We start from the raw sequence: 13,466 nt of genomic DNA, 5'->3' as shown, positions 1-13,466 counted from the left end.
GAAAGCTTCTTGGATGAGCAGTCCTGATAAGGGCCTGGCAAATTCTCAAACCTGAGGTGTTAGTCTTCCCTGAATATCCCTTATACCTCAGATTAAAATCCTATATATTGTTTTTGAATGATCAAATTTCAAAGAGAATATGCAAAGCTAGACTAACACTCTAAATTGAGCATCCAAATGCAGAAGGCATGTTAGGATCTTCTATTACCTAGAGCACAGGATTACATTATTTAATGCTGAATCTTAAAAATCATTTTAGGACTGGTAGGTGGTACAGTGGATAGAGTGTCAGTCCTGAAGTCAAGAAGACTTAGCTTCCTGAATTCAAAATTAGTTTCAGACACTAAGTATCTGACCCTGGATAAGTCATTTAACTTTGTTTGCCTCAGTTTCCTCATTTGTAAAATTAACTGGAGAAGGAAATAGCAAAACACTCCAAAAACTTTGCCAAGAAAACCCCAAAGGGACTAATGAAGAATCAGACACATCTGAAATGACTGAACAGCAAAGATCATCCTGTTCACTTTTACTGATGAGAAAACTGAATAGAATATCTAAATCTGAGTTAATTATATAAGCAGCTATAGAAGTTGATTTTCTGAGGAAATACTTAATACTGAGTTGCTGACTTGTCATTTGTTTCTCAAGTCACAGAAAGCATATGGAAGACAAGGTCTGTGAATTATCTATCATGCCAACATTTGAATCAGAATTTTAAAGGATATTTATCCATTTCTGCCTTTTTGGTAGCCTCCTATCATTAATAAATCCCCAACTTTACACTTTCCTAATCTGTTCATTAGTATTTCTTCCCATGGAAGTTTCTCATTCCTCATCTCTAACCAGTTCAGATGTATCCACCTTGTTTGGTTTACTTGTTTATGGTTAATTATCCTCTATCCTATAATAAGGCACTATGACAGAAAGCCATCTAGGTAGCCACTCACAAACCCCTTGCAATCTGACTCTTTCACTCTTCTTGAATGGAAATCTTCTTTCCAAGATCACCAATGACTTTTCCTCCATTTTCATTCTCTTTCAAATTTCAACACTATTTGATATTGTTGCTCCAGGCTTGCAACTGTTTCTTCATATTCTTTCTCTTCTTGACTCTCATATATGACTCTCTAAAATACTTTACCACTTTCCTTGTGTCTCATAAATGCCAACCCAAAATTTACAAAAAGCTTCTAGAAATTTCTACCTTGTGACCTTATATCATCTTACACTCAGAAGTCCCAAACCTAACCTATCAAACTGTCTCTCCACTAACCTATATTTTTGTCACTGTCACTTCCCATTCAAAACCACAGTCATCTCAATCACCTCATAACTTACACAATGAAAGAGTCAACAAGTCATGTTAATCCTATATCTATGATACCCTGTTCCTCTACTCATAGTATATACTTCTTCAGGTCCTTCATCTGGCTGGAGGTATAATAGCCTTCAAACTAGTGCTGTATTGCAGGTAATATCTCCTCTTTTTAATTTGCCTGTCACATAGCTGCCAAAAAAATCTTTTTTTAGTACATATGTTTCCTTACTTAAAACTTTTGTCAGTGGTTCCCTATAGAATATACTAGAATAATTTCAACCATGGACTCAAGGCCCTTCACAACCTGGCTTTCTAATATCTTTCTGTACCCATCCTCACAGTTCCTTTCATACACATTACATTCAAGCAAACTGGCCTAATATTTGTTATTCTCTGACATCATCCTTTATTCTTTAAAGTGTGAATATGCATACATAGATACATAAACACAGGCACACAAATTCATGTATCCATACCATCCCTACTTGCCTAAAATATACTCCTTCTATAGCTAAGGCTGGTGAAAATCAAATTCTCTTTTTTTTTCCCCTTCAGTTGTCAAATCAGCTCCCATGAATCCTTTCCTGATATCTTCTTCCATTATATCTCAAAATTTTCTCAGAAAGATCTGAAAGATTTCTTACTGTGTTCTGCCTCATGTCATACCTCATTTTTCCAAAGATAAGCTCCTTAAGAATAGACCTATTGCTTTTCAATGTTGCTTAATCAATATTAAGGATATGTCTTATACTTAGTAAATGCTTAGTACTTTATTTTATTCCTTTTTTGATTAATTTAAGCAATGTGAAAGAAATCTAAGTATCTGATTTTTGAAATCTGGATAAATGGTAGTTTTTCTACAGTTAAAAAAACTATACTCTCATGATATCAGACCTTACATCTAAGTACTGATTAGTAGAAATAATGAATCCAACTAAGTACATTATTTGAATTTGCATTTTCTATTGGGCTGGAATGAATTACCATGTTTTACATGATTATAAGTTCAAAAAAGGTCAATTTAAATACATGCATCTGCTTTTCAGGAATTCATTGCTTACACTAATTGGTACCTGATTTTATTTATTGTAACTAAAGACTCAATTGATATATAATATATATTGGTAAAGTTTGAATTCTTCTTATATCTACAATCGAGAAAACATATCAGAAATCATCTCTTATCATTCTAGACATACTTCAAGTGAAAACACTTCTTTACCTAAAATCTTGAGCTTTTATTAAAGGCTTTGCTGATCATTATAAAAGATTATATTTATGTCACTGCAGAATGTTGAACTCATTAAACATTTCACATTGCAGTTCATATTACCAGACAAATGGAAAAAGCTATACTTATAACAAGGGATGATTAGTTTTCACAATTAACATCTAACATATAAGCACATTTTATTAATTCAATAACTTAATTCATTATTTTGAACATTAGCCAGTTAACCAAATTCTAATAGATTAAGAATAACAAAATACTTATTTTCCCAAGGAATGCTAGAAAAAAGACTACAAGCACTGTTTCTTATTTTCTATTACAATTCTTAGAACACAATCCTCCTGTAGCATATACCCTTGGGTATAGTATGAAAGTAGTCCCATCTTCCTCCCTGCCATGGTAGGAGCAGAAAGTGGATTTTCAAATAATGTGAAATAACTTGATTATAAAAATCTCCAGAAATGTCAGCCTTATGTTGTACTAGACTGGGGAAAGGGTGAGAATACTGGTGAATGATCTCATGATCCTGCCTTTAATGTTTTCTTTCTTTTTTTTTAAGGACTGAATTTGGTTCACCAGGTGAGGCTTTTGTCCAAGCTTTTCACTAAATTCACTTTCCCTTTGTAGACCGAATACCGAAAGTCTTCAGTGGTTTAAATCCAAGTGTGAGAATATTTCTTTTTCTTAATGCAGAAGATGATACCAAAGAAGAAAAAAAAAGCCCAATCAATTATCAGGGGCAGAAAATTCATCTTTATCTCCATCTTGAAGCTTTGAGGACCAATGGATCTCCATTGTTCAATGTCATTTAATCTATTCTTGACTTCTGAATATCTCTTCAATTCTAAATATATTGTTTGCCTCATTCATGTCAATACAAGCCTTTAAAGCATATAATAATGCTTTTTTTTCCTTTTCACTGAGGCTAGAAGCACCAAGTATATAAAAAATACTGTTACTTCCTTACATTTATATTTTCTACAACCCAGCATTGATTTGCTCCTTATTTAAGCAACATTTTCTTGATAAATTAAAAAAGCAGCAATAGCCATTACTGCAGGCTATATACAGCCTCTAATATCACTTAAGCATATTACAGAATATAATATCTGGTACTTAACGACTAACTTGCATATGAAAGCTCACATAATGTCTCATAAAACCCTTAAAATGGCTTCAGTTTAAGAGTCTCTTTAAAAAAAAACACCTTCAGGGAATATTGTAAATGAAGTAGCACTCCAGCCTTGGAAAAAAAAATTCACACACTTGCAGAAATTTTTAATATAAATTGAACACATTAAAAATTAATTTTGCATGACCATTTCGCATTGCGGTGCCAATGCATAGTTAAGATAAGGCCTTTACTCTTCTTTGTTTAAAGTAACATGGAAGCTTCTCCCTTTCTCCCTCTCTATTTCTCTCCCATTCTAGTCTGTACATAATTATTATTTTCATTAATCAGAGAATGGGCTCCCATTTTCCTATTCTGACAGCCCCAGCTGGAGTTGACAGAAACCCTACCTGAGTCGCCAAGGCAACTTAACTATAAACTTCTAGGAAACTCATTAAAGAAAGGTGTGAGCTGACAATTAACTAAGGTCATTCCCTCTTTTAAACTAGATGACCTGGGCAAAGCTTACTCATCAGAAAAGTCACCAGTCTGCACTGTCCTGGTTTTCCCTTTACCATTGCCTTTCTGGCCCTTTGACTCCCCTCATTTCCCTTAGTTCTTCAACCATGTCAGTTATCACCTTGAATGTCTAGTCATTTAGCTAGAGAACAACAGCTGAAGACTGTCTATTAAGATAAAATGAAAATGAGGGAAATAATTGCAATAAACCACCTGCTGCATCTTTTTATATGTCTGTGCTTTTAAAAAAATATATATAGTTTCTGGGGTCATAGTATTATAGCAAATATTTCCAAAATTGTGTGCCAGTGGTAATGACATTGAAAAATGAATTATTCTTTTCTGCTTGAAAACTTGTGCTGCCCAGTTCTGACATGGTACAGTTTTTCTGAGATCCTGAAAGAGCAGCTAGTTCAACATTAGTTAGGAACTTTCAAAAAATGATTATAACTCCTTCATGATGAATTTTTAAATGTAAACTAAGAAGAATAAATCAAAACTTTAGAATCAAGGCTCTATAAAAACCTAATAAACAAATTTTAAAAAATTTCTCCTCAAATACATATCTCTGCTTTTGAACTTTTTTTTAATTTTTAGCCTCAGAGATCTTCCAATTCAAATACTGAAAGCTTAAAATAAAATGAGAAAACTGACAGATCAAAATTGATTTTGTGTGTTTATGCGTGTGTGTTTGTGTGTGTCTGTGTGTCTGTGTGTGTTTGATAGAGGTGGGATGGTGTTCTGGGAAGAGGGATTAGGCAATGTTCAGGTGGAAACACACTATTTAATAAGAATATTTCCCCAGCTTTCCAAAGCTTCACACAGATCATGTAAGATGTTGTAAAATGTATTCCCTGGTTTTCTCCTCATTCTTTCACTCCACATTAATGTGACTTTAGGTACAACAATAAAACAGCCTCCAAAACCCCAGAGAAGACACACATAGGATACTGCCAAAAAAAGGTATTAGACTGTGGTGATGGCTTATCCTGAAAAAAAATCATGCACATTTTAAAAAATGAAATGAAGCCAATTTCTGTGTAAATAAATTGTTAATTTCATCTAGCATGGTCCTTGAATACCATACTCCAGGTCTTTTGGAATAGTTTCCCAAAATAAAGTAATAACATTTTCAAGACTGACTTTTATCTACTGATTGTAATACCCTAGCCTATATGGCATTGATCATTAGCATTTTTCCATGTAGAAGATCACTATTTCCTTAGATCTTTGAGACAGAAATTATGTCCAGTTTAAAGATTCCAGATTAGTTACAGACTATAGAACAATAGACAGACACAGATGAAATCCTAAAGAATTTGATCACAATTACAAATTACTCATCAGGCTCCATAATACAGCAAATTGTCAAACAGAAATAAAAATGAGAACCACTATCAGGTCATATATTGATTTAATCTTAAGATATAATATTATTTATGTTTTATTGAATTTTTATTTATTTTGCTATTTCCTAATTAGATCTGATTGGGGTGGGGTGGGGGATTCAGTATCATGTGTATAAAATGCTTAAGACCTCTGCTATTGACAGCCAACTTAACTTTATTAATAACTTATGTCACTTAAATGTTTTGAGGATTTCTAAAACAAACACTCAAATCAAATAAGCTTCAAATGGTTAACAAAAGAAAAAAATGTTTTATTATATTAAGTAACATAAACTATAAAAAGGAAAAAAAATTAAATTTTGGAAAGAATTTCAGAATTCTTCAGAATAATATTTGTAAAGTTAAATATTTGTTACCTGATGGCCACTTTCATCCCTTAGAAATAACATTGATTAAAGGATTGACTGTAAAGCAAATTATTCAATAGGGACTTTAATTTGAAAAGGTGATAGATACTCTGCTTGATTCTCATATTAGGCAAACAAAATGAGATTGAACAGCAAAGTATATACTAGTCAGATATAGAAAAGTCATTGCTATTACATAAAAATTAATCCTTTGACAGTATTTACCATAGTTCTCATTTTGACTAATGTGCCAGATTCTTAGTCACAAATGTGACACTTTGTTTTTCAATCTTTTCCATCACAAAACAGTGAAGAACAAACAACGGACACCTGGGCTCTAGTTCAAGTTTTCAGGAGGCTCTGTCTCCTGGGCATTATTTCTCCACCTGCAAAATATTTTCTTTCTGTTATATAAATGATATGGCTAGAAAATATCATTTTAAAGTTTTTAAAAAGTATAAAAATACTAACATTGTGCCTAAATTGACTTGTAACTACTACCTCCACTCTCAGTTACTTTCATTTGCTCTAATGTTTTTCTCCAAAGTTTTAAAATAATGAAAAAAAAGACTCATTGATTACTGAAAACGAAAAGAAGAAATGATTGGAAAACAAGAAATTCACACACATTGTTTTACTATGCTATACTTCTCCAAAATCTCTCTCCCTGAGAACTTGGAGAAGAATAGTGGAAGATGACTGGTGGAAAATATTTATACTTCCCAAGTGAATATGGAAAACCAATGTTCAACATCAATGTTATTTATGTAACATTTTGTTATTGTTGTTTTCAGTCATGTTGATCATATCTGGATCTTTATGACACTAGCTTGAGATTTTCTTGGCAAAGGTATCAAAGGGTCTGCCATTTCCTTCTCCAGTTTATTTTAGAGAAGAGAAAACTGAGTCAAACAGTATTAAGTGACTTATCCAAGGTCCCACAGCTAGTAATTATCTGAGACCAGATTTGCACTTAGAAAAAGGAGTGTTTCTGACTTTAAATTCAGCATTCTATCTACTTCTCTACCTATCTGCCCCATGTAGTAAATTAAGATAATAAAAATAATAGCTAACCAGTATTTAGTACTTACTGTGTTGCCAGGCATTATGCTAAAATACTTTATAACACTTTTCTCATTTGTTCCTCAAAACTACCCTGGGAAGAAGGTATTATTATTATTATTATTATTATTATTATTATTATTATTATTATTATTATTATTATTATTATCCTCACCATTTCACAGATGAGGAAACTGAGGTAGACAAGCTAAGTAACTTGCCTGGAGTCAAAAGTTAATGTTTGAGGCAAAATTTGAACTATGTATTCCTGAATCTATACTCTGTCTATCTCAATACTGCAAAGGAGATAGGTTTTGACAGAATCTAGTCATGTAAATCAATAATAAAGACAAGTTATAGGATGATTTCAGAGGCACAGTCCTGACCCTAAAAGCAATTAAATTAATAGAAGAAAATATATGTAGAAGATATATGATCTATATGAACCACTGAATAAAATAAATAAATAGTCCCAATGTAAAAATATTTATACTATGCATATTACCCAAATTGGCAAGGTTGGGGCAAAGGGTCAAGATTAAACATGTTTTCAACATGAAGAATAGCTATATGATTGCAAGTCCCCTCAAAATAGTCAAGAGAATCCAACAAAAGCCCCTTCAACCCAGAACCATTTCTGAAGAGGTAGAAATAAAAGAACTGTTTGCCATGGCTCAGTAAAGTCATGTTCTGATTAACAGAACAAAAGAAAAGGAGAGCAAATATCTCCTTCAAAATAAGTGACATAAAAAACTCTGGGTTACTGGGTGGGAAGATCTATTCCCTTAGAACAAAGGGAGCCAAGACAACTGCTTCATACATGAATTTAAAGACTGCTACAAATTTGAAATAGCCTGCAGCATTTGAAATATCCTAATTCCAAAAAGTGCTCCTTCAAAAGATTCCTGACATCATGTAAGTATTCTAACCATTAATACATGCAATAATGTAACTGTGCTTATTGTGCTTAACCACAGAAACACACACTCACAGTCTCCTAGCCAGGATAGTGGCAAAGACCTTTACAAATATTATCTCATCTTATTCCCACAACAATTCTGAGAAGTAGTTGTTATAATTTTCCCATTTTACGAATGGGAAAATTGAGGAATACAAAAGTTAAGTGACTGGATCACAGACTTCAATTAACTACATCATCTAAGCTGCCATCTAACATTTTTGTTGTTGTTCAATTCCATTCAGACTTGACTGATTTTTCGTGACCCTATTTAGGGTTTTCTTTGCAAAAATACTGGAATGGTTTACCATTTCCTTCTTCAAGTCAAAGAGTATTATGTCCTGTTAAAGTGGCTTTCCAAATTTACCAGGCTAGTACTTAGTTATATATTTAATAACCTCATTCCATAGTCATTTCTTTTCTTTTTATTTCTTTCTTTCTTTTTCTTAACTAATCCAGAGATTTTGCTCTGCTAACTTAACTCCCAGACCTCTGGATCATCTCTATGACATAAGGAAAACCAAAAAATAAAACATCAAGTGATTTTAGTGAGAATTCTTTAAATTGACAAATAGCTTGTTGGTACTGAATTCCCACAAAAAATATTTATCCAAGAGGAGAATGTCTGTGTTTAGGTCTGCTCTAACAGAAGCAGAGCTAATTCAGAAATCTATAGATAATGAAGAGGAAAATGATCCAGTGGCTTGAATTTTGGATCAGTGTGCTTCAGTCCTTTAGGTTCAATTATGTACCTGAGACTGTGCCTCAGGTCAGAGTGATTGGCACTTTATAAATAACACTGAAAAGCAAAAACAATACAGGATGATGTGCCTTCTTCCATCTCATGAAAATGGCAAAGGAAAATACAAGCAGATCTCATTACTCTTCCAGGCTATGGTAAAAAGCTACTTATCAACAATTTCATATCCTTTTTTTGCCTTTTATTCCAGGGATATTATAAAGGAAAGAAAAATATGCTACCTTTCTCTTGAATTATTTAACAAGATATAAGGAGTTGGTCAAATAGAAATATTATAGAAGTATATTGAGTAGGCATAGCAGTAATGTCTAAACTGGTTGCATTTGAGTTGTATCTGATTCTGTAGAATGGTGTAGTACAATGTGGGAAATTTAATAACAGATATAAACCTAAAAGCAGCTACAGCACCTTCACCAAACATAAAACATTCATATATTATAAATAAATGATATACATTTGTGTGTATAGTTTTCTTTAGTAACTAATGGCCCATGTTATGGTTGAGTCTGACCTATGTAAAAGCTTTTGGGCATTTTATGCAAAACATTGCTTAGAGTGCTACTTTGCCCTAAATTTAAATAGTTTCTGCTCATTAAGCAATGACCTCTAAAATAATATTCTGAGAAGTGGACAGAAGCCAAAATAAAGTTATCTTACTGAATACAGTTCCAAGCTTTAGTGAGACATAAATGCTGCACAGTAAAGACTGTTAACCAAATTATCGGAAACAGATTGTGTTTGTGTTTGTGGGGGAATGAGACAAGTCTTGTATGCATATAAGCACACAATCTCCATATATCTATATCCACAACAGTGGCTTTCAAACGTTTGTGGTCTAAAGTCAATTTCAGGGACAATACACCATCAGAGTCCTCCCAGAATGAATTGAAATAATGTCATTACTTTGGTGAAATATTAAATGGAAAATTGCTATTTTATGAGAGACACCTGGGCAGAGTGCCTCCTATCTTAGAATAAGGAAGAACTGGGATCACATTTGACACATACCATAAACAACAATCAATTGATGGATTTAAGATTGAGAAAGGAGTATAATACCTTATTTACTTAATTTATATGCAGAATATGCCATAAGAAATGTAAGATTAGATAAATCAAAAACTGGAATTAAGATTCTGAGAGAAACAGACAGGCATGCAGACAATACCATTATGAAGGCAAAAAGTGAAAAAGAATTTTTCTTGATGAGGGCGAAAGAGTAGATTGTAAAAGCTGACTTGAAGTTTAATATTAATGTACGTGTATGTGTAAATGTATGCGTGTATATATATAAATATATACACATACATGATATCATGACAATTTGTTCCATCACTTCCTTAACAAAAAGAGATGAAATGGAAACTGTCAGATTTTATATTCTTGAGTTCAATCACTGAAGATGGTGACAGCATCCATGAAATTAAAAGCAACTTTCTCCCTAAAGGGAAAGCTATAGCAAATCTGAACAGCAAAAAGCAGAGATTTCATTTTGCTAAGATCCATAAACTCAAAGCTAAATTTTTTCAGGTAGTAAAATATGACTGTGAAAGTCAGACAGTAACAAAAGTTAAGTGCTTCAGAGAAAATACTTTCAAACCTTTGGTTCTAGAGAAGACTTTTTAGACTCCTTTAGATAGAAAGGAGATCAAACCAGTCAATACTTAAAGGAAATAATTTAGACTATTCTTTGGAAGGACAACTAATAAAGCTAAAGTTTAAAAACTTTGATCGCATAATGAGAAGACAAGACTCATTGGAAAAGACTCTAATGTTGGGAAAATTGAAGGCAAAAGGAGAGAGGACAACAGAGAATAAGATGGATAAATAGTTATGGAAGAAAGAACCTAGATAGACTTTGGGAGATTGTAAAGACTAGAAGGGCCTAAGGTGCTACGATCACAGATAGTTGGACAATTTTGAAAAACAAGAACAAAAACTTTAAAAGTTTGTCTTAAAAAGAAAATTAAACTATGGAATCTCTTCTAGATTAATGTGAATGAAGCCCTTGAAAGGGTTGCATTATTCAAAGTCAATGATCATATTTTATATAATTATATCTAGAAATACTTCATATCTGAATATATGTGACTATTTAGAGGATTCATTATTTGTACTCATTAATTCAGCCCTTCAGTAAGATGAAAATTACATACATTAAAATCCTATTATGTGTCAGTGTACTAAGTGTTAGTAATTCAAAGAGAGGCAAAAGTCAATACCTGTTCTCAAGGAACTCACAGTCTAATGGGGAGACAACATACAAAGATATATACAAATGCCTTTACTTTGCTATCTTGGCTCTATATGAAAGGATCACAAGGCCTAGAATATGATAGACCAGAAGGCAAAAATGCTTTGATTACAACCAAGAATCATCTACTTAGCAAAACTGAACATAAATTTTCAGGAGAAAGATTGACATTCATTGAAACTTTCCTGATGAGAAAACCAGAGCTGATTAGGAAATTTGATATTCAAACACAAGACTCAAGAGAAACATAAAGAGGCTAAGATGAAAAGGAAATTATAAAGGATTTAATAAGGCTAAACTGCTTATAATCCAACATGGGAAGATGATACTTATAGCGCATAAGAACTTTGTTGTTTTTAGACCAGTGAGAAGGTGGATTTATATATGGACAAAGGGTACAGATCTAGCTGAATATGAAGGAATGATATCTAAAAAAAATTAAATTAAATTAAGGGGTGAGAGAGAAATGTCCTTGGAGAAAAGGAAAGGGAGTGGCAGAAGGCGGTAAATTATCTCACATGCAAAAAGGCAAGAAAAAAACTTTTACAGTAGTGGGGTAGTGGGGAAAAGGGGGAGATGAGGAAGAGTGAATGAACCTTAGTTCAAAGAGGGAATAATTTACATAAGTAGGAGGGGAAGGGGTTAAGAGAAAGTAGGGAGAGTGATAGAAGTGAGGGAATGGGGTAGTCAGAAGCAAAACATTTTTAAAAATGGACAGAATGAAAGGACAGAGAATAGAATAATAGGGAGGATGGAAATAGCAATAGTAAAAATGAAAAAATTTTGAAGCAAATTTCTCTTATAAAAGGCTCATTTCTCGAAAGGTAACTGAGTCAAATTTGTAGAAATATGATTCATTCTGCAATTGATAAATAAAATTAGTTATGAACACTTTTCAGATCCAATAATCAAGCTTATCTATAGCCATATGAAAAAGTACTCTGTTACTATTGATTGGAGAAATACAAATTAAAGAATTCTGAAATACTACCTTTTACCTATTAGATTGTCTAACAGAAAAGAAAAAGAACTGACAAATATTGGAGGGAATGTGGGAAAAATGAGAAATCAATACATTGTTGGTGGAGTTGTGAACTGATTCAAACATTCTGTAAAAGAATTTGGGAATTATGTCCTAAAGTCTATAAAATCAGGCATATCCTTTGACCTAGCAATACCTCTACTGGATCTGTCCCAAAAGAAATAAAAAAAAAGGGAAAGGACTTATATGTATAAAAATTTTTATACCAGCTTGTTTTTGGTGGCAAATTTTTGGAAATTAAGGGGATAACTATCAATTGGGAAATTGCTGAGCAAATTGTAGAACATGATTACGGTGAAATACTATTCTACTATTTAAAAAGCGGGGGCAGCTAGGTGGTAGAGTGGATGAGAACTGGCCCTGAAGTCAGGAGGACCTGAATTCAAGTCTGGCCTCATACACTTAATAATTACCTAGCTATGTGGCCTTGGGCAAGCCACTTAACCCCCATTGCCTTGCAAAAAAACTAAAAAAAAAAATGATGAGCAGTATATTCTCAGGAAAACCTGGAAAAATTTAGAAGAGCTGATACAAAATGAAATGTACTGTGTACAAAGCATTAGCAATATTGTAAGATGATGTACTGTGAATGACTTAGCTATTCTTAGCAATGAAATGATCTAAAATGACTCTTATCATGAAAAATGATATTTATCCTCAGGAAAAGAACTGATCATATCTGAATACAGATTGCAGTACATTTTTTGAACTTTCTTTTTCTTTTTTTTTTACATTTTTTTATTAAAGATATTATTTGAGTTTTATAATTTCCCCCCATCTTACTTCCCTCCCCCACCCCCCCATGGAAAGCAATGTGTCAGTCTTTACTTTGTTTCCATACCTTGATCCAAATTGAGTATGTTGAGAGAGAAATCATATCCTTAAGGAAGAAACAAAAAGTATAAGAGATAATAAGAACAGACAATGAGAGATCAGTTCTTTTTCCCCTAAATTAAGGGAATAGTCCTTGAACTTTGCTCAAACTCCATGGCTCTTTATCAAGATATAGATGGCACTCTCCTTTGCAGACAGCCCAAAATTGTTCCCAATTGCTGTACTGATGGAATAAGCGAGTCCTTCAAGGTTGATCATCACTCCCATGTTGCTGTTAGGGTGTACAGTGTTTTTCTGGTTCTGCTCATCTCATTCAGCATCCGTTCATGCAAATCCCTCCAGGCTTCCCTGAATTCCCATCCCTCCTGGTTTCTAATACAACAATAGTGTTCCATGACATACATATACCACAGTTTGCTAAGCCATTCCCCAATTGGAGTGCATTTAATTGATTTCCAATTCTTTGCCACCACAAACAGGGCTGCTATAAATATTTTTGTACAAGTAATGCTTTTACAGCATCTCTTCAGGGTATAGAGTTAGTAGTGGTATTGCTGGGTCAAAGGGTACGCTCATTTTTGTTGCCCTTTGGGCATGTGAACTTCATTTATTTATTTGTTT

Source organism: Macrotis lagotis, chromosome 1, assembly GCF_037893015.1.
Source record: "Macrotis lagotis isolate mMagLag1 chromosome 1, bilby.v1.9.chrom.fasta, whole genome shotgun sequence".
Classification (NCBI taxonomy): Eukaryota; Metazoa; Chordata; class Mammalia; order Peramelemorphia; family Peramelidae; genus Macrotis; species Macrotis lagotis.
Note: the sequence above shows the minus strand (reverse complement) of the source record.